Source organism: Ascaphus truei, chromosome 17 (genome assembly GCF_040206685.1).
Source record: "Ascaphus truei isolate aAscTru1 chromosome 17, aAscTru1.hap1, whole genome shotgun sequence".
Lineage (NCBI taxonomy): Eukaryota > Metazoa > Chordata > Amphibia > Anura > Ascaphidae > Ascaphus > Ascaphus truei.
Window position 1 is genome coordinate 25631209 of NC_134499.1, and position 22994 is coordinate 25654202.

The following is a 22994-nucleotide window of genomic DNA, read 5'->3' on the forward strand; positions in this document are numbered from 1 at the left end:
CCTATTTTCTAATGTAAATTACTTTAGGTGAGTAGAGGTAATTGTTGCTTTGAGTATTTTTACATTTATCTGTAACACTCATAGAATATACACTTTGTCAGCAACCACGTCATACTTTTTTTTTTAATCTATCACTGAAGAAAGCATTAAAAGTCTGTTTTTTTTAATCAAATGCTACCATATTTACAGTACTAACAGACTGTATCTGAGTTGCACAATACAACTTTATTTCCCAATGGGACTCATACCGCGTCACAATTACAGTATCGTGTGCGGTACGCAGAAATGTTGCACACACAGTCCCTGCCCAGATGAGCTTACACTCTATGTTTCTGGTGCCTGAGGCACAGGGAGATAAAGTGACGTGCCCAATGTCACAAGGAGCCGACACCGGGAATTGAACCAGGCTCCCCTGCTTCAAATTCAATGTCGATGTTATTGAAGTCAGTGTCTGTACTCGCTGAGCCGCTCCTTCCCACTGAAATTCTAGTGAGTACGTTGGGATTAAGTCTACACAAAGAGGGAGACAGCGACGCCTAGGCCAGAAGCCCGCGCTGCACAATGCGCTGCACAATGCGCTGCACAATGCGCTGCACAATGCGCTGCACAATGCGCTGCACAATGCGCTGCGGGCCTATAGGAAGCAGCGAAGTCATCCAGTGCGGCTTCCTATTGGCCTGCGGGAGCTATAAATAGCAGAGAGATACCGGCGTCCCCTTTGGAGGTAAGTATCTCTGGCGTCAGGGCGTCTCCGGTGCTGAAATTAATGGGGTTCAGCTACTGAGACCCCCTTTCTTCAATCTTATGTTAAAAAAATAAAAGAAAATCGCCTGCTTGGATCGCGCCTTTAAAATGCTAATACAATTTGTAAAGATTGTTAGAAAAAGAAAGAAAAAAGACCCCTTCATTTTCATTATGGCAAATGCTCCCTAATTTGGGCTCATTCCCAGCAGGGTGCAAAGACGCTTCAGTTTCCATCGATATCCCGAGGGCAGCACACAGCGGCTTGTGTACGGTACATAACAATTAGATTTGAACAATATCAGCAAGGCAAAGACATGTTTACACACGTGTATAGGTATAGTACGCAAATTGAGGGGAAAGGTGAGATTCGAGTGGTTAGCACAGCTTTGTAGAAGCATTTCTGCTGTCGATGGGTTTCGGTGTTAATTCTACAGTTTTACAACCTTACACATCAGCAGTTGAAGAGAATACAGAGCGTGGTGATTAGAAAACACGGCAAGATTTGCATAGTTTTGTGTCTACGGCATACCATTTACAGGTGCTATATACAGGGATACCTCCCCAAAGCCCTTGTAAGGGAAAATATGAGCCCCTATACAAATAATAGGGTTTATATATTTTCTGACAAGGAGAAGACAGCTTTTCAGCATATTTGAATAGTGAACATTGAGAATGATTTCTAAGGAGCAGTTACATTCTTGAATACTGTTCCTGTATTAGTTACGCTACTGCATTTCGGGGAGGCACAACTGGGACCGGTGTACATGAGCCGGCCAGATATTGGTGGCAATTTGCAACTGCTCTAAAAAATTGATTTATTTGAAAGAAAACCTAGTTTTGGTTGTTTTTTAAGCCTTTTATGATGGTGTAACCCTCCTTGTCTACATCGAGTTAGCTATATACTGGCAGTGCTCAGTCTCTCATATCTTTACAGTGGGCTGGGCGTGGATATGCAGATAGAATAATGAAATAAAGAGCTTTATTCACAGCCGTTCATAATGCTCGCCATAGATCAGACTTCGCTTAAGACATTAACTGGTGTCAAACAATATGGTTAATTTGTGTCTTTCCCTGGTAGCTGTCACTCCTACACTGGGGAGGTACTTATGCTTTTTTCTCTTAGTATTGGTTAGATTGGCAATCTGCTGCAAATGCCCCATCTCTGGTGTACGCTTGTTGATGGGGGTGACTATTCCATGGGATCACTGTCACGTTTCGATGAATGGCATTCTTAGGCCTGGGACATAGTAAATTCAAGCTCGCTGAGGCGGGCTGAGCCGCGCTGAGCAGATGCACAAACCCCCTGCATCTGTCATCAGAGCGGCTATAGTTTCCCCTTCCGCATGCGTGCTGATGCGTACGGAGGCTCTGAAATTTTGCTGAGGCAAGCAAGTTTCAAAATTTGCCGCTCGGGGAAGCGGAGGAGCGGTCATGGGAGCGGGGGACTAGCCCCGCCTCTCGCTCCGCCTCCTGACACGCCTCCGCTCCGTCTCTGCCCCACCTCCGCCCCCAGAGCGCGCTCACTGCCTCGCCTGCAAGGACAGAAAAAAACACAATTTTCAGCAGGCGAGGCAGAGCAGGAGCGCGCCTCAGCGAGCTTCAATTTACTATGTCCCAGGCCTTAGTCTAAACTTGTCAGATTGGGAGTTTACTGAAGATCTTTCGTCGGAGGCCGATCCGATTATGCTCCAGAGCTTCTGCTCTGAGAACTCCCTGCTGAGCACATGCTCACTCGTCTCCTGGCCAGAGAACAACCCTGGGCCATTACTATGGGCTCTGACTATAGACGGCACGTTCCTTAACTGAAAACAATAAAAGGTGACAGGACATCGTTAATACACATAACTATTCACACAAACCTATTTACAGGACTCACAGTGAGGCTTCAGTCCGTACTCTGAGGAACCTGTTTCTAGAACACAGGGAGGAGCTATATTTACCCTTCTATCTCCCTGTAGTGACATCACTAGTCACCAGACATACAAAGGAGAGGCTATTCCTTTCTGCATAGTCATCCTGCATCACATGAGGGCCAGGAGAGTAACCAAACACAGTTAACCCATTAAGGCTGTTATCCACTTATACCAGGGATTTTCAACCGGGGTTCCACGAGCACCCATCAGGGGTTCCATGGCCACCGGGGGGGGGGGGAGGGAGCTGGGACAACTCTCCCAGCTATTCCATGCCTGGCGGCACCCCACACAACAGTGAACCGGCGGTTTCCCTTCTCAGCAGCAGCCTGGTCCCTGCGATCCTTCATCTCCCTGCACCGGAAGTCGCATTCAACATGAGAGAGAGAGATAGATAAGAGAGCAAGGGGGAGATAGAGTCTAAGGGGATAAGAGAGACTGGTTAGCGTGTGAGGGGGAATGTAAAGGGGGAGAGAGTGTAAGGGGAGAAGAGAGGGAGTGTAAGGGGAAAGTGGGGGAGAGGGCGTAAGAGAAAGATCGGAGGGAGGGGGGAGAAGGAAAGAGTGTAGGGGGAGGGAAAGAGTGTAAGGGGGGAAAATAAAGGGAGTGTAAGGGGTAACAGAGAAGGGAAAGAGACAGATGAACAGGGGGTGAGGGGGGGGGGGAGAGAGAGGGATGAACGAGGGGGAGGGAGAGTTGGATGGGGGGAGAGATGGTTGGGGTTCCCCAGAGTTTCACAGCCTAATTCTAGGGTTCCTTAACAAAAAAAAAGTTGAAAACGACTCTTATACTAACCAGTAGTCCCCAAAGAGAGGGGGGGGGGTGTTCGGCTACAATGGGTACAGCTATTTCTGACCTATTTGTAGCTCTCCAGAACTGTGCAACCCAGGACTGTCCCATGTAAACTAGGGGGTGTTTGTTAGAATAAATCCCAAGTACATGACCCTGAACAGTGTCTTGCAGAACCCATAGCAGAGACACACGTTGATACATCTGGTCCCACTACTTCCATTGGTTGAGCGTATCAGGGAGCCATTTTTGTATGGGCACTCTTCAATTCCAATTTACAAGTCTGTCCATGTATTTGTGTTCTGCTGTTAGGACACAGACCTGAACCGAAATGACGGAAAAGGGTAATAGGATAGAAAACTTTAACCAGCAAACGTTATTTGGAGATGGCCAAGAGGCAGTTGAAATGATGTACAATAAATATAACATTATATATAGTAATTTAAGCTAATATTTTTATTGATGCGCTGATGACGGGATAGAGAAGCTTAAATGGCAATTAAAGCAAATGCAATTTTCGGGAAATGTTTTAGTAAACACTTTCTGTGTGTGATGACATTCAGAAAGTGCCAAGCAGAGGGATAAAAGAGATCAAAAGAAGGATGCAATATTATTATTATTATTATTATTAAGAATGCTGATATTTCTTTCATTGGCCAAAGTATATTGCAGAACACCCATATAACCCGTTATACTAACATCAGCACTTTCTTTCCACCAATGAACAAGAAGAAATTGTGCACTCCGTGGAAAATTGTTTTCATAACATATTAAGTCGTAAAACAAATAAATATATAAATATCTTTGACATGCAGTCCCACTCATCAACATAAAATCTCCCCATAAAGGGAAAAACATCAACCAAGTAACACCTTCTCTATCATTTTAATGTCTGAATCATAATTGCTTTATAAAAAACGTTGTCATTTCAAGACCAAACGCCTAGCTCAGAATAGCTTCGCCACAGCCCCTGCATGTACAATACCATCGCATGTACAACGAGCACCGTTATTGGTAGGCCACAGGAAGGTGGTGTTAACTTTGAACTAAGTGTGGCGATCATGATGTGCAATCCTACGGAACTTAGCTTAAACGTCCCCAAATCACTCAAATTCTCCCCTCTCTGTCACTCTCCCCAGATGCTGATTAGATTGTAAGTACAATGGGGCAGGGTCACTTTTCCCCATGTTACATTTATGTCTTGATGCACTTATCCCATCTGTATTATTAGATTCCCTGTACTGTAATTGTATTGTACGGTTGTATAAATTGTAAAGCGCTGCATCCCTGGTTGGCACTATAACAATATACCTATGTATACAGACAGATATGTGCTTCTCTGTTGCCTCTGTATGGTGTGAAATCGAACTATTGAATGAGCACTACAATATTATTCATGTTAACATGTAACGTGCCTGCAGCTAACACGTCGGGCAGTGTAGGATGGGGGGGGAAGTGACTTGCGGTGCGTCCGGCATAAAAAAAATGGTAGAAACTTGCTACAAAATGTCATAGACAAAAAAATAAATAGATCACAACCCGTGGGGCAGTTAAAATGGACAGAGAAAATTCTCAGTCATTATTATGGATTTACAGTATATAATGACAACTCAGCCATGTCTCCAAGGAAAGGTCAGACGCAGCTCTCCTATTCATCTCTAGTGAAACCTTTCTATTTTCTGGCTAAGCCATGAAAACCCTCTAATCCTCCTTCATTGTATTGCCCTCTCTGTACACTGCACATCTGTGTAACGTTGATATCAACAACGGCCATTAAGCATGATGTTCTTTGATTGCTGTATTGATCCCGGCTGTTTCTCCCCCTCCCTCCCCCTCTCCCCCACTGTTGCTGGATCTTTAATTCTCAACCTTTGTTAGTTTTGTGTCTAGTGAACTTGTGTAGTAGATTTATCCCGGATTAAAGAATTCAGTGTTCAACACTCCTTTCAATGGGCTATATGTTTGGAAATCTCACATATGACGCAATCATAACCAACAGGAACAACAAATCCACACATCAATGTTTTGTTGGCCTTTGGTGTGGGTTAAAGTGCATTGGAATTGACAGAGGGGTCACTGTTATGGTATTTGAGGAGTCCTAAAAAAGCTTCATGGGACTCCATACACAGGCATACCCCGCATTAACGTACGCAATGGGACCAGAGCATGTATGTAAAGCGAAAATGTACTTAAAGTGAAGCACTACCTTTCTTCCACTTCTCGATGCATGTACTGTACTGCAATCATCATATACGTGCATAACTGATGTAAATAACACGTGTAACAGACTCTATAGTCTCCCCGCTTGCGCACAGCTTCGGTACAGGCAGGGAGCCGGTACTGCTGTTCAGGACGTGCTGACAGGCGCATGCGCGAGCTGCCATTTGCCTATTGGGCGATATGTCCTTACTCGCGAGTGTACTAAAAGTGAGTGTCCTTAAACCGGGGTATGCCTGTACAGAGTAAACTAATCAATAACCCCTGGTGAAGTGTGCAGTCATACTCAATATGACTCTATATTAAAGCTCTTAAATATTCAGCAGACTGGGAAGGTCATGCACCCTTCCATAATTAGTTCCGAATTTCTGTACTTGACTCCTTTCTGTCTTAGGCCTGTAATATAGTGCGCGCACGTGCGCTAACGTATGCGCGTGCGTCAATTAGAATTGGCTGTGTCCAGGCCTGGCGTGCTATACTTAAGCCGCGCACGGCAGTGAGCAGCAGATACGTGAAAATTTATATTTTCGTGCTGCTGCCGTGACATGTGACGCACTTTAGACAATCACAGCGTTGCTGTGATGGGGGAGGGGGGGGGTTCCCGGGGGCAGGAGGAGCAGAGCAAGTTAGAGAGTGTACCAACCATAATGATACATAGATATTGTACAGTAAGTGTGATATTGTGTTCTGATCATCACAACAATACTTTTTGTGTTGCATTAAAAATGCCAGTCGGATTAAAAAAAACAGAGTTGGACTGGTATTGATGAGCAGGTTGTGTGAAGCCGGGTGTGACATCATAGCCACGCCCACCTGTCGCTCACAGCACGGACCCGTACACACAAAAAGTGTGCGTCACGTGCACGAGCATTCGCACACGCGCACGACAACTGTAAAACAAGCCTTATATGTAACAAATCTCAAACCACACACCCTTTTCCACAACCTGCCTAATGGAAGTCCAGAAAATCTCTTACATTGCGTAAACCTTTTTAACGTTTTAACATATCGGCTACCATTTTGCTTTAGAGCTGTGTGAAAAATCCTTTGCCTTTGTTGCTGGCCGAGCTTTGTAATGCATTGCAGGTGCCTCTAGGTACGTTGCCTTCATTTGGAGTGAGTCTAGTACATTGGAAGTGAGTGTCACTCATCCCCGTCCTCAACAAACTTGTAGACTTCATTGCTTTACCACTCATTAAAATTGTACTTTTTGGTTAAAATCCCCAATTAAGCTTTATCAGTCTGGATCCTAGAACGCACTGGGACTTGAATAAATCGTTGATGAATCCCTCAGCGATGAGTTTAATAACGATATTATCATAATAACACACAGATTGGTTTCTAAACAGATTATGGCATTTGTGTTGCTTGACTAACATTACGACCTGTTTGATCCATACAATGTATTTTTTTCTTATAGCCGTGGCTGCCTACATCGTTATTGAAGGTTTATGTAAATTTTACTGTGGTTTATTAGTTTTGGGGGGGTTTAGCCTTCCTGCAGAGGTCCAGACTAAACACATACCCTTGGGACCAGATCGTCAAACACAGGTTGCTGCTGTGCTGACTTGACATTTCAGTAGAAGCCAAATAAGGCCCATTACCAGACAGTAGATTGTAGCACAGCTGTGCTCTTCCATAGTTACGATACCGCAAAATTAACTGGGGACCAGACATTTGTTTAATAAACTGCCCTTTCCTGCACAATGCTGTTCCTGGAACTCTGTTTTGGCTGCTTTGTTCTATCTGTCAACATTCAGCTGTGAAAATAAAGCTTTAATGTGATATCCAGTTGAACATTTCTGACTTAAAAGATAACATACGAAGAGGAATTACATTTACAGCGTGAGCTTTTTAACCTATTTAGTGGCATCTGCCCAATTAGAAGGTTCACACAAGCGCCATGTATCTCCCATTTGGAAGATGTAATTGTCTAATTAGTTTTTAGATAGCACCTCTACCATGTACAATACTAAGCAGGGCTCCAATATGATAGGGTTTGGTTTAACTGATGATAACTCAGAGGAGGAGGCAGCCATGTAACAGAACTCAAATACAGGTTTTCTATTTTATCACCTGCTAAATATTTAGGATACACTTCAAACGCTTTATGAAACTGGAAATGGACATTATGACGTGTGGTATCTAGATCAAGGCTCCTCCACTGGTGGCTTATCGGCCAACTGGCGACCTTCAAGGGGCCTTGACATGGTTCTTGTACTCTCTGCTCCCGCTAATTTCATGCTAGTTGCAACTAAGTGCAGTTTTTGACACAAACACGCTTTTAAGACAAGGCAGTGTAAATAAATACGGTACAGATATTAGGCATGCTTTAAAAATTGTTATATTTCAACATTTTGCAAGTTTTTTTTTAATCTATCTGAAATTACATTAGAAAAAATGGGGAATAAACCCCAATGGATCCGATGCTACAGAACCATGTGTAGGTAGGTAGTTAGCAACACCTACAGCCAATGCAAAAGTCCACAAGGGAAGGGGTCTCACTGCAAGTATACTGAAGTAATGAGTGATAGAAAAGGGTAACGTGTAGGGACTTACTACCGGGATGGGGGCCAGAATGCAGACCGAGTACTAGAGGTACAAGGTGACATGTCCACAGGCACTTGTAAGCTCAAAATGAATACACAGACTGCTGCCCTTACCCGACCGGTGTCCTCGCTAGCCGCCCAGCCGGTCCGTGCTCACAGTCAGTGGTGAAGACGCCGTCTCAATGCTGATAGATGGCTGCACCCCGGCTGTATCCCAGAATGCCAAGCGCTCCGGCGCGTCCCGAGATTCAAACAGATGGCGCCTCCGCTTGCGCTGGAAAAGTCCACTTATATCCTCCTTGCTAAAAAAGTGAGACCCCTGCGTGCTCCATCCAGTGTAAATACAGGTAAAGTCGAAGTGATAGATGGTCACTGCACCAAGCTTAAGGCCCCAGACATGTTTGCTGCGTGCTTGCGGAAGCGTGCTGACGCGCGCTCCCGCTCAGCACTGAGCCCCTACAGTTGCAATTAGAGCGGCTTTAGTAGGGGCTCACCTGCGCTTCCGCGCGCTTGCGGAAGCGCAGGTCTTGGGGGAATTTAAAATTCCCCCGCTTGCCGGCGAGACAGGCCGGTCATGTGAGCGGTTCGCCCAATGAGGGCGAACCAGCTCCGTGACGTCACTGGCCCGCCCCCGGCCAGTGACGGACCGCCCCCTGATGGCTGCTGAGAGCGCTTGCGGTAAGCAACCGCAAGGCCAGGGAAAGCACCCGCTTTCCCTGAGCCTCAGCGCGCCTCAGCACGCCAGCGGTAAGCTTGTCGGGGGCCTTAGAGTATAAAATCAGCTTTATTGAAACAAAATGCTGAATATCACAGACAGGAGTGTTCCTGTCTGTGATGTTCAGCATTTAGTTTCAATAAAGCTGATTTTATACTATAAAGCTTGGTGCAGTTCAAGGGAGCAGTGACCATCTATAACTTCGACTTTACCTGAAATTACATTGGAATAAACTTGATGCCCTTCTACTTCTAAATGTTTTTTGATCCGGTCATTTTGCAGAACTAGTTGAAGAGCTCTGATTTAGATGACCCCTGTTATGCTACATTCCTCCCCTAGAAGAGTGGACTTTTTAGGGTTACCAGGTGTCCAGTATTGAACCGGACTGTCCTGTATTTGGACACTGTCCAGTTAAAAATTAGATGTCATACTGGACATGTATGTGACCTGACTGGCTTGGGGGGGGGGGGCCTCAGGAATTTCCCTGAGCAGGGATGTTGCTAGGGGGCTGGGCAGCTTCCTCCATCCAATCAGGAGGAGGTGTCAGAAGTCTGGAGGTGGGGCCAAGGAGAGGAGGAAACGGCATGGAGCGGAGAGAGGTGAGAAGGGTGTGTGTGTGTGTGTGTATGTGTGTATATATATATATACACACACACACATGTCTCGAGTGTGTCGTACCTTTCACCATTGTGTCCAGCATTTTGGGGAAAATGACCTGGCAACCCTATTTAGGACTGGAAATGAAGTGTAAAAATCACTTTACACTGATGCATCCGGCATACTGCTTTAACTTGCATTTCCTCATTAACTAGAGTAGCTTTCTCCTTCTTTGCCTTAATACAGCAACACTCTGGACTTCCCCTTAAGAGCAGTGAAACACGACAGGTGCTAAAGGTCAGTACACTCATGGCCTTGATGATGGAATAAAGTAGGTAACGCACAGCTTTCCCCGTGCTCTGCACTGAGAGATATTAAACAACAAAAGAAGACAGGTTTAAAGGGCCTACATTGTGTGTTTCAACAATAGGAAGTACAAAGTACTAATGTCGTGTGTGTGTGTGTGTGTGTGTGTATGTGTGTGTATGTATATGTGTGTGTCTCACCCCCCGCAAACACAACAGGTCAGGTTTTAAGGATATCCCAGCTTCAGCACAGGTGGCTCAATCAGTGGCTCAGTTGAAGATTGAGCCACCTGTGCTGAAGTTGGGATATCCTTAAAACCTGACCTGTTGGGGGGTCTTGAGGACTGGAGTGGAGCCCCCTGTGCTAAAGGACCATCATTGTGCTGAGGGGTATGCAAGAAATATAACACTAATGTGGAACCGTACAAAACAGGAAATCTCTCTCCCGCTGGCGTGATCCCAGATAACCTCCCAGCTGTCAGTTACAACCTGAAGAGCCTAATGCTGGAGGACACATGAGGTGTGTGTTACAGTGTCACAATCAAAGTAAGTGTTGTGATGTCAGAGAGGGTTATAGTTCTTTTCTGGTACAGAAAGGGTTATGAAATGTTCCTTATTCATCAAAACATGACTACATTCTGTATTAGATCTCCATCAAATACATATCCAGTGCATTCAAATTGATACGCCTTATGCCTACAGGGGTTATTCAATAAACTCTGATAGTGCCTGTCCGGGCATTATTGCATGGAAACTCCCATTTACTTAAATGGCAGTTTACGTGTGGTAATGCTCAGATCGGCACTATCTGAGTTCAATAAATAACCCCCTCCCCAGTGCTGTTGACAAAGGAATTCCAAATGGTAGGTATTACGCTGCTCTTACAGCGATCAGTTATGAGTATAATAACCTTCATCATTTCTTATGTCACGCGGAAAAGAAAAAAAAAAAGCAATAAAAACGAATTGACTTAAGACTCAAAAACAATTAAAACAGTAAAAGTAAATTGTTTGTGGCCATTAAAACCTGCTGAGACTGTCAGCTGAAAATTGTGGGCTTAAATGTGAAAATTAAAACTATTGATTTTATCCTGCCAGTATGTGAATATCAAAGGCCTAATTTGTGTTTGCTTTTACTGGTTTATATCCCCTGAGGGCATAAAGTATATATCCCAAGTAAACAGTCTCAGCAGAAAAAGAAATATGAATTGCTTCAAAAGTCCCGGGAGAAATATGCATATTAATATTCTATAAGACATGGACTTATTTTATTAATGCACATTAAATGCCATCACATTAATGAATTCATTGTTAATATTTACCCACAGAGTTGGTTATTAAATTACAGATTTCAGCCAAGAAAACAGAAAATAAACAAACACAAAGCTAATCTCTTTGCTTTTTAGATTTAGTTTTTCATGTTGGTACAATGTATTCTTGTCACTTAATACCTTTTTATTATCACATCAAATGCTGCATTCAATAAGTGTTATTTTTGTTCTCAGTTAACCCATTAAATGATTGAGATTACATTCCCATTTACAATTCGTAAGCAGCACATCTCAGCGGGTTCTTCTTATTTTATTAACTTTTTTTCCCGGTTCTTCAATAAATGCCGTTTTTCTAGAGATGAGTGAATTTTTTTGGGCCGGATTTCGATCCGCACCGCATCATCTGGTTCCTTTGGTCCACGGATAAAATCTCAAAAAGGGGCGATTCGCGTTTTGAGGAATGTTTTTATTATTATTACCAATAACGCCGCGGATTCTGCTGCCCACGGACGGATTCTGAAGAAGCCACCAACGGGTGGCTGAATACGTGAATTGGATTCTACAAATCCGACCAGGGGTTGTATCCAACGGCAGATTTTGGTGAATCCGCGCGGATTAAAACCGACCAAATCCGTCCGTGGATTTTACACCGTGAAACGGATTTTGGGGGGGATTCTCTCGTTAAATCCATGCTGATTTACATATGACTATTATGTGAGTGCAGATCCACCCCTGGATTTTTGCATACCATTGTACCAGTGTGATGTTGGTTCCAGACCAGGGGTCTCCAAACTCAGTCCTCAAGGGCCACCACCAGGCCCGCTTTTCAGGATATCCTTGCTTTAGCACAGGTGGCTCAATCAGTGGCTCAGTCTTCCATTGAGTGCAACCTGTGCTGAAGCAAGGATATCCTGAAAAGCGGGACTGGTGGTGGCCCTTGAGGACTGAGTTTGGAGACCACTGGTCTAGACCATTGCACCTATGACCTATGAAATACTTGTAGGTGAGTGCAAGTTCTAAAACATTTTTTATGGCCTATAGAAAACAGCAATATTATTGTATACGCTGGGGAGCAGGGGAGCAGACAGCTTTCCTGGGGCCCAGGACTACCGTTTACAATGGGACCCCCCACATCAGTTTATGCGGCCTTGCAAGACTCCCCCTCTATCTCTCCCACTCCCATCTCTCATCATCTTACTTACACCCCCACCCACTTACACCCCCTCCCTCTTACTTACACCCCCTCCCCTCTTACTTACCCCCCCACCCTCTTACTTACTCAACTTACTTAGTCTGCTCTTTATTGTGATGAACAGGAACAAACGGCAGACAAGCACCATCCCAGTCCCTAATTGTCACTAGAGAGGGAATGGGCAATGGGAAATCTAAAGCGTGGAACCCAAGCCAATTCTAGCACAGGTGTGGCCAACTCCATTCCTCAAGGGCCATCCACAGGTCAGGTTTTAAGGATATACCTGCTTTAGCAGGTCATGGCTGATTTGGAGGGTGGCTCCTCCTCCCTAGTTTGAAGCTCACCCACTCCCACTTTTAAATGGTTAAAAGCTCACTCCATTGCATTTCCCACTCTCAGGGGAACTTGCTTACAGGTTGATTGCAACAAATCTAATACAGAGTGCTTTTCCTGGTAATGTACAGGTTAATAAGAGCTTCAATCAGACATAGAACTATGCAACTAATTTTGACAGATTTATTATAAATCATTGTTCCTGGTAATGTACAGGTTATTAAGAATTTATATTAGTGTTAGGTACCCTTGAGATGTGGTCTGCCGTGTAGGGGCTCAAGGGCTTACAACACTTTGGCCAAAGAGTTAAACTAAAAGACCATTTTATTCAAAAGATATCTATATCTATATCTATATATATCTATAGATATATATAGATATATTTATATATATATTTAGGCACTGTACCGTGTATAGGTGTCATTGGATGTGCACTGAGCTCTGTCTGTGTTTCATGTTCTGTCTCTGGTTTTAAATATATATTGCCATGCTCAGTAGCACTCCTCTGTGACACATATACGCTTATATATATGTTGTGGTTATTTTGGGGGTTCAATATGAGCTTGTAGGTGTCCTGTATGTTATTTACTGTACAGGGAGTTAACCCCTGGGATGTCACAGAGAGGCAACGCTGAACAATAATTTATCCAAGAGCAGATAGGCACGGGGTGACTTTATAGTTCATTCTTCCCATTGATTACAGCGCTGCCAGCAGGACGGCAAAAAGATCCATCAAATTCACAGCATTGAGATGAAGATTTGAACCGAGTCCGAGACCCAGTGGTTTATATACTGAAAAACTAATGCAAAAAAAACTCCAGATGTATCATTTAAAAATAAATAAAAGGAATCCGATAAAAAGAAGTAAACATGTTATCGTTTGAATACTCTGGTGAAACACACGGGGTCCCCCTCAATTCCCTCCCCCTGGGAGACTTTAGTACATAACTCGCACAGCGTCAAACAAACAGAAAACCAGCTCGTCTCTCGGCTTGTGACAGTGAATGTTATTGGTCTTCACTGATGTTAAAGCTTCCATTTGTATGACATAAACCCACTGTACGTAATTCCCTACAGCTTCTAACTCAGGGGTTTCCCAACCTTTTTTACAATGTGCGACACCTGCTAGAATATATTTGTTCCACTCATCAGCCACGTCACTAACACAACCGTGTGACAGATCCCTGGCAGTATAGTGACCTGAGCTCAACTGCACCTCAGTTCCTGCAGGCAGCATGGGGGCGGAGGGGGATTATAGCTGCCAATCATTGTGGGAGCTTCCAATGTAGATGCAATGCATTGTTCGGAGTGACTTTGGAATCCCCTGCTGTAATTGACAGCTATACCACCAACGCTAACGTGCAGTTTGGTGCCTTAATAAGTGCGCAGTCCCCACACAGGCTCAGTCAGGAACTCGATATACTGCCTGGGATTCACCATTCCAGATTATTTGGGGTGAACCCCTAGGAGACACCTCTCGAACTCCCTGTTAGGGATCACTGCACTAACTCAGCATGCTCTGCGTTATTGTCTGCTCAAAATCTGTCCTTGACAAAAGCCATACAAGAAGCCATTCTTCACATCATTTACACACGTAAGCAAGTGATTACGTTGACCAAAGTAAAGACACACTTGCCTTGCACTACTTGTGTGAAAATGGCATATAATAGCCTGTTGGGGGTGCAGTCTGTCCTCTGTAGCAGGATCCCTTCAAAACTGCCACCAGCGTGAATCACAATAGAAAAATGTAGGAGGTCAGATCCACAAATCTAATATAAAGGTCAACTCAGACCTTCTATTGGTGAAACGAGACCAAGGGCAACACGTTTCGGGGTCCAAACAGCCCCTTCTTCAGTTGAGTTGACCATTATAGTATATGTCTGCGTCTAACCTCCTCTTTGTCAATTCGGAATTATTTTGAGAAGTAATGTTTTCTACCTTGATTTATTCATTGTTTCCCCATTTATTGTGAACCTTTCTCTCATATCACCCGATATGTTAGACTTTGTGATCGCCCGTTAGTACAGTTCCTGTAGCTTATGTGCCTGTGAGAGATGCAGGAGAATGTCGGGTTGTGCTATCTTCACGGAGCAACATGAGCGCACATTGAAATGACATTGTACAGAGCTTTCGAAACCTCACAGGCATCTCTACTTCACACGACAACAGGAGCTATAAATGCACCAGAGTCTGTCCCGGGTCACTACGAGATTTTAACTAACAATTAAAAAATCATGCATAAATTCACCAATAAAATCACTTGGGTTTTGGTCCCTGAATGTTTAGCGACTCCTGGCTAATCTAATTAAACTTCAGCTGCCAGAAGGACCAGCAATGGGTGACTGTGTTATGTTTGGAGGCCTTATTCCATTTGTGGAGAGGGTAATGTAGGTTTCACGGTCCGGGTGCAGATTGCAGATAGAAGACACTCTGTATTCCACGAGGGCTCATCAAGTGCTGCTGTTAGAGAAAATTATTTGCACATTTATGTCCTTAAGACGTGTGCCTGTCGCTCCCACGCTGGGCCTGTCACTACGGACAGGTGGGACATGTTTCCTCTTCTGTTTATCTTTGAAAAAAAGGCGTGCGAATGAGTTCAGGGCTGGAATTAACCGCGCCAAACTCCATTTTGGAAGCCTTAATAACGGTCTACAAAGTGCAAACAGCGTTAATTTGACACAGACGCTCCTTAATAATTATATCCGACCAGTTATGTGGTTAATCGAAAGTAGTTGGCGCAAGTAAAGAAACGTCACGAGAACTCTGTGAACAAGCGCAATTATTTTTCTATGTTTAATTACTCTGTTTCTTAGAGGTAACCCGCAGATACAATTACTTTACATGAAGCTCATGTTTTAAAGACAAATAGAAAGATGGTTATCTTGTTTTTGACCATGCTGCTAGCGTGGTCTAGAGCTGCTATATGGGGATTTTTTCCCCTGGAAGCTTTCGCTTTTCAGATAAGAATTACAGCATCTGGATAAATATCTTTTTTTTTTGAGACTTAATGAAGTTTTTTTTTTTTTTTTATTATTATTTTTCATTTATGGGACGTGCACAGTCAGAGCGTTTTAATTACAACCGGTGGTAAAGAAGCTTTGCCTTGTGTCTGAAAACGGAAGGCACGCAGAGTGAATGTCATTAGGAGCAATTGGATTTCCACTTGGTAATTTACTAAAAGAAAAAAAATGTAAATACTGCAAATAGCCCCCCGAGGGGAGGATAAAACGGGAGAAGAACAGAAAGCGTGGTGCATGATCTGTTATAGGTTTCTCAACAGAAGGTGTTTTCTGATTCGGGGACAAAGAACAGGACTATTGTAACAGAGACGCAAATAAAAGGGTATTTTCTTTTTGTTTTACCTAAAATGATTTAGAACCTGACCTAATATGTGAGACACGGGGGTGGGGTGGGGGGGGGGGGGGGGGTGCGGCAGACGGGACGGATGTTAGTAAATATGCTGCTTCTCTCTGACATTTATATCTGCTGATCACTGCCGCCAGCAGCTGATACTCAATAATCATACAACTCACCGGCTGTCAAAGATGCAGAGTGATATACACGCAGACACTGATATACACGCAGACACTGATATACACGCAGCACACACATTAACAGTGATACGCACAGACGCTGATATACACGCAGCACACACATTAACAGTGATACACGCAGACACTGATGTACACGCAGCACACACATTAACAGTGATACGCACAGACACTGATATACACGCAGCACACACATTAACAGTGATACACGCAGACACTGATGTACACGCAGCACACACATTAACAGTGATACACGCAGACACTGATATACACGCAGCACACACACATTAACACAGTGATACACGCAGACACTGATATACACGCAGCACACACACATTAACACAGTGATACACGCAGACACTGATATACACGCAGCACACACATTAACAGTGATACACGCAGACACTGATACACACACAGTACACATATTAACACAGTGATACGGATATGCTAGCAGCACACATAAACACAGTGATACACACAGGCCCTGATATACACATAGCACACACATTAACAGTGTTACACACAGACACTTATATACACACAGCACACACATTAGCACAGTATTACACACAGACACTTATATACACATAGCACGCACATTAACACAGTGATACACACAGACACTGATACACACACATTAACAGTGATACACACAGATACTGATATGCTAGCAGCACACATATTAACACAGTGATACACACAGACACTGATATACACACAGTAACACGTTAACAGTGATACACACAGATACTGATATGCTAACAGCACACACATTAACACAGTATTACACACAGACACTGATATACACACAAAGTTGCTGTTACACAGACAGAGATATATGCAATACACAGTATTAAGATTTGCACATAGACTCACACATACAACGATAGACCTATATTCATACAAGCTTACATGCCGTCTTTGCTTTTTCGGTTATATCTATGGGTGCTACAAATTGCAGCGTGTGATAACATCCCATTACTATAGGTCACATATGTTTATATCAACATTGTTTTGGCTGGAGGAACCTGCTATATATTGCTCACATACAATTGTATAGACTAAATACTATGTGTATTACATAATTAATTCAAATTCACAAAAAACAGAGAATTTAATTGCCAATTTTAACACCCTGGTTCGATATGTTCAGCATTAACTCTGCTGGGGTATTAATACCCAGTTTATGGCCTGCTCTTGTACTGGGTATTCATGTATTAGACCAGGGGTGGGAAACTCCAGTACTTAATCCACCCCACAACAGATCAGGTTTTCAGGATATCCCAGCTTCAGCACAGGTTGCTCAAGAAGAGGCTCAGTGAAGCCACCTATGCTGATGCAGGGACTGATTGCACCACCTGTGCTGAAGCAGGCACCGATTAAGCACTTGTGCTGACGCTGGGATATCCTGAAAACCTGACCTGTTAGGGGCTGGGGGGGGTGGGGCTCGAGGACTGGAGCGGAAGAGAGAATGAGACGCAGTGAGAGGCAGAATAGCGAATTTGCGGATCACTGATTTCGAATATTCGACACTGAACATGAATAGAAGGCGCAGGGAATCAGTGCAGAGCGATGGTCAAAACCTTCCCAAGAATGTGGCTCATCCCCGTGAATGGGCTGAAAGCATAAATCCCACGAGACTAAGAGAATGTGGCACTGAACTGAATTTATTAGCACGTCCCCACTCATCGGGATAGATGATACATGTGCCTATTGTTCTGATGTATAATTGAAGCCTTGGATACATAATACTACAGGGACTAGGTATCAAGTTCCACAAACAGTTGTACTGCCTGAAACAAAATACATTGATGGCCCATGTTAACTAAGAAGTGCTACTCCATAAAACACCTTCTGTGCTGGAAGACACCTTCTAATCCATTAAGTTTAACGAACTATAAGGGACCATATTTGCTAAACAAGGCTGGAAGGCATCTTATGGAGCAGTTTAGTAGATATGGCCCTAAATCCATCATATAAACAGAATAGACGTTACTGTATTAAGATGGATTGCTTGACGGTTTGTATCAGCGACGTACCGCATGCAGCACTTTACATGGTCAACCTACCAATGAACATTGTATGTTGACAGTTGTATCTTGGAATTAATCACCTGGCACAGGTATGTTATCATGTTCATTACCAAAATAACGTCTCTATGTAAGCATCTAATCGGATTGCAAGCTCCGATAAGTTGATTACCTTGTTTGCCTGAGAAAGTTTTGTTAGTTGCATCAAACTTCAGAAAAACACGCGGCAGATGCTAAAACCGGAATATCTAATTACTCACACTCTGCCAGTCTTAATCCATAGCGGGCTCAATACTCTCTTAATACTCTGTATTACCTTGTATTGTTGTACAATTCACTGTCTCTCTGCTTCAAATTACCCATTTGAAATTGGATACTAGCATTCTTCAATAGCCAGGTCTTAAAGCCAAAATCGTGATGGCAAGAGTCCACCTCAGAGGTGGCTGCATGCATTCCTTAGAGTGCATTGAGATCCTGGGAGCTGTTATTGGCCTATGCGCAAAAGTAATAAGGGCTAAATCACCCCAACTCTATCTTTACCATTACCAACTCATTGCCAGAGCAGGCATCAAGCTGGTCATTGACTTTGCTACGAGAGGGGATAGTAACTCTTGCACATTGGTACGTTGCTTGTCCCGCTGCCAATGAAGAGGTTAAAATAAGCATATCATCAAAATAAAAAAACGATTCTTAAGAATTGGGAAGACCTGGACAGTTGCTGAGTTTGCTTATTCCCAGAACCCTCTGTGGATCCAGTTTGGGCGCAAAAGAGAAATGGAATTTGTTCTAGGAATGCAATTCTTAGAACAGTCAGAGAATTGTAAATGTACAATCAATATTCAATGCTCATTAGAAAACAACCAAACGTTCTGTGTACTGTATGTGTTACAATGCTGAGGTGTTTCGTTATAAAGAACACAGAAAAATACAGAGGAGCCCAAGAATCAAGAGGTACGCGGGACCGGATGCATATACATTTATTTCTGTCTCAAACACAACAAATGTATTAAGTGTATTTCTACTGCAAATGTAACTCCGCCCTATCTCCTCCCGCTCATAAATCCCATAAACCCCTACACAGACATACCCCAAAAAGGCGCAACTAAGAGGACTGCATTGACGCAGCCTGGCGCAGGCATTTTTCAGCGCGAGTGGTGACAAAATAACATATTTTGCGTATAAATGTTACCGGTGATACATAATGTATTCTTGGTTTCCCCAATCAGAAGGGCTGTAATGCGTGTGATGTTCCCACATATTCTTATCCCCAAACATACAGTGGCAAAATATCAAAGGAAAAAAGGATAAAATAATAATCTCTCGGGGCCCTGGCTGGAGACAAGACCCTAAAATATTCTTTATGGGTTCATCCAAGTACATGGTGTGTGTTCAGCAGAAAGCCGCATTATATAGATCAAACCAATGGACCAACACCTGTTGTAGTAAAGGATCAATTTGGACCTCTATGCATTAAAGTACTGCTAAATATCCCTGTACAAACTGTATCTTATTATACACTAAGCTGTAACCTAATTATTTCTCCATTTTATGTTTAACCCCACCCTAACTCTTTTTTGCTTATTGTACCCCCTCCCTCCTGAAAACTCAAAACAAAAAAAAAATGGCAAAGGAAAATAATAATAATCTCTTTTCCCAAAAATGGTGAGATTGAGCAATTCTCCTGGTTTATTGCGATTATTCTCTCTTGCATTGGTTTTACATTCCAGCAACGTGCTACTATTTTTTTATTAATGCACTTCCACCGATGGTGTATTGTGTAACGGAGGATATACGTACAAAAGGTTCATAATATCAACCTGATTTAGTTCCAGCAGAGAAATCACTTGTCTCCAGACAGCGTTTCAATGAAAGCATCGCCACATTTTTATCTAAGTCCATTACAGACATTCCAATACAGTGGCAATAATTTCCAGCCATGGCATAAAGAGGCTTTGTAGGGACATTTGTGAAGGTGAAAATATCTCTAAAGATAACCTCGAAATCCATTTGCCTGCTGCGAGTGCTGCTCTCTCCCGTGCTGGTCATTAGTATTTGTTTAGGCGGCGATAAAATCTGCAGACAGCAAAGAGCTTAAATATATCGTGATGCTCTGATGTTTCATTATTTGGATGCTGAAATAAGACATCCATTGTCATTGTTTCTTGGACGGATACAAATTCCGTCCTGCCTCAAGTTAAAACATGGTGCATTCATTTGTATAGTGGTACAGAGTATCTCCATTACATTCTAGCCGGCATCCACTTTTTCTTGAGAAAATAGACTGTAAAGCAGAAGTTAGGTGCACGGGTCCAGCTTCCTATTGGCCTACACAGGTAAATAAAATAGTGTTGAGTAGTGCTGGCTTCCCCTGGATGGGCATGTTAGTGTCAACACATTTCTTGCTGGTGGAACCTGCAACGTATTTCGCCCATAATACTTTAAAGTGTCAATATTTCTCATAGTAAATAATAGCATCTTCTTTTTTTTTTTTTTTGCCTTGATCCATGTCACCTTTCCTAATTCACGTGCTCCAATGGTATTGGTTCATCACCCTCTGAGAAGGAGGTACTGCTACTTTAACCGAATCTCCTTGTAAAGAACTATTGGGCAATACTGGCGGCCAACATGAACATACCAGAAGACAACTCGGTCTCCAGAGGAATATGACAAGAAGCTTTGTGTCTAATTACCATGACATATGTGAGAACAACGTGGGAACAATGTACTACAATCTGCAAGCAATAAGTAACATGTTTGCCTGCTCATCCTTAATGATGGATGAATTAAATATTTACCACCAAGAAAGATAGCTGCTTGAAGAGAACCATAATACACTCTGGGCCTGATTCAATATTGTCATGGTTGGACAAAAACTGCCATTGCCTTGAATGGACAATATTAAATTGGTCCTTATATCTAAAAGTAACATCAAAAGTATCCTCTCCAAAATAAGACACAACGTAAATTACACATACAATACTACAGGATTTGTTGCCAGATTAGCCACAATTGGTTTTCACAAAGGCTAGGAACTTCACGGACAATTTGGCACCTAGTACCCTTAGAAAGTTGGAGGTTGCTGACCATGGTGGCTGGTTTCCTATAAGACCGAAAGGCTTTTACAAATGTGATAAGTGTAAGGCCTGCAGGTTTGGCGTCATTAAGACAGATGTCTTTATTTCATTCTTGACAGGCCAGACATCTAAAATAGCGAGCTTTATTAACTGTAGGAACCCTTTTCGGGAGGAGTGGCTCAGTGAGTAAAGACACTGACTGGCACTAATTTGGATCAGGGGAACCTGGAACAATTCCCAGTGTCAGCTCCTTGTGACCTTGGGCAAGTCACTTTATCTCCCTGTCCTAGGGCACCACAAAATAGATTGTAAGCTTCACTGGGCAGGGACCTGTGCCAGCAAAAATGTCTCTGTAAAGCGCTACGTAAAACTAGCAGCGCTATACAAGAACATGCTACAAAAATAAACGATAAAAAATGTCCATGGGGTTTTCAATACATAGGCTGTACTACTCACCCATTAAGGATCAGAATTCTAGAGCATGTACGTAACATCACTTTGGTTCTGGAGTCACATAATATATCTTTACATTTTAAGAAAATCCATAACTCTGATCCCTCTGGCCTCTGTTATATATGGAGGTAAAACAAGTCCTACAAAATAGGAGGGGTGGGAATAGGGCACTTTCCCAAAGAGAATCATTTTGGATTCATCGTTTGAACACCATGCAACCCAAGGGATTCAATGTTGATTTTGACATTAATGCCTTTTTGGTTTAAACTTTTTTTTGGCTTATTATGGTGTGTGCTTGCTCTGTATTGGATAGGGATATATATATTGTCATTTACTTTATCATATATATTCCCCTCAGCTAGTAGTATTTCTGTCAATTACTATAATCGCAATTATATGGATCTATAATATAAATGCAATGCATTTTTTACCTTACTTTTAATATCATTGATATAAATGTTAAATTGGATAGAATTTTCAATAATTTAAAAAAAAAATATTTATATTTTTATTTCCTTCTTTGGCCTCTTTTCTAGCTTATATCTGCCGATTGTGATAATTTTACATCTCCACCTCTTTGGGTGAATTTGGAGTTTCTTTCCCTAAATAAAAGTTTTTGAGTGGGATATATTTACGTTTTTATGTGAAGTGGAATATTATTAACCACTGTTTCTTGCCTCTACAAGCCCAGTTTATTGACCTAACCTTCTATGCTTTTGCACTCTGGTAATTCATGATTATGTATGAGTGTGGGTACCATGATGTCCGTTTTGTGTGAGCCATGACGTATATCGCCGTCATCTTTACCCGATGGACTATAAGAAGGGGTATCCTTTTGATACTCACTATAGCAACTGAGGAAGTTCGTAGAGTGAAACACGTAGGGCGTTGCTTGCGGAGTGTCCTGTTGCTGTGCTTCTGTTGTGGAGAGGAACCTGCTAAGGTCCTTGCTTACATCCCTGTTCAGTGACGTCACATCCGGAAGTGACACGACGGCCGGGGTATCCGTGGGAGTGCTGTGAAGCTGTGTAGCAGGCGGGACAAAGCTCTGCATCTCTGCAATTGACCAACGCTCAGCGCAAATATCTCCATGCTCATTAAACGCCTTTGCTTGCGAGTGTATCACTTGTAAACTGTTTTAATTAAAGCAATTTTGCACTATTTTTGTTGTTTTATATCTGTGATCCCCCTTCCCCTATTCTTTGTTTGGATGTTTGCCAAGAAGTTCCTATGCGTTGGTTACTCAAATAACCACACTGCCT

At 42.9% G+C, this 22994-nt stretch overlaps 1 long non-coding RNA gene across 1 annotated transcript in view; it reads right to left on the reverse strand.

Annotated features, from left to right (window-relative positions):
• The window catches only part of LOC142468150 (uncharacterized), a 45441-nt gene extending 22742 nt beyond the window's left edge, over nt 1-22699 (reverse strand). Inside the window, exon 1 of the long non-coding RNA XR_012788589.1 lies at nt 22579-22699. This is a non-coding gene — a long non-coding RNA (uncharacterized LOC142468150). The remainder of the gene's footprint in view (nt 1-22578) is intronic.
• Between the last annotated feature and the right edge of the window lie 295 nt (nt 22700-22994).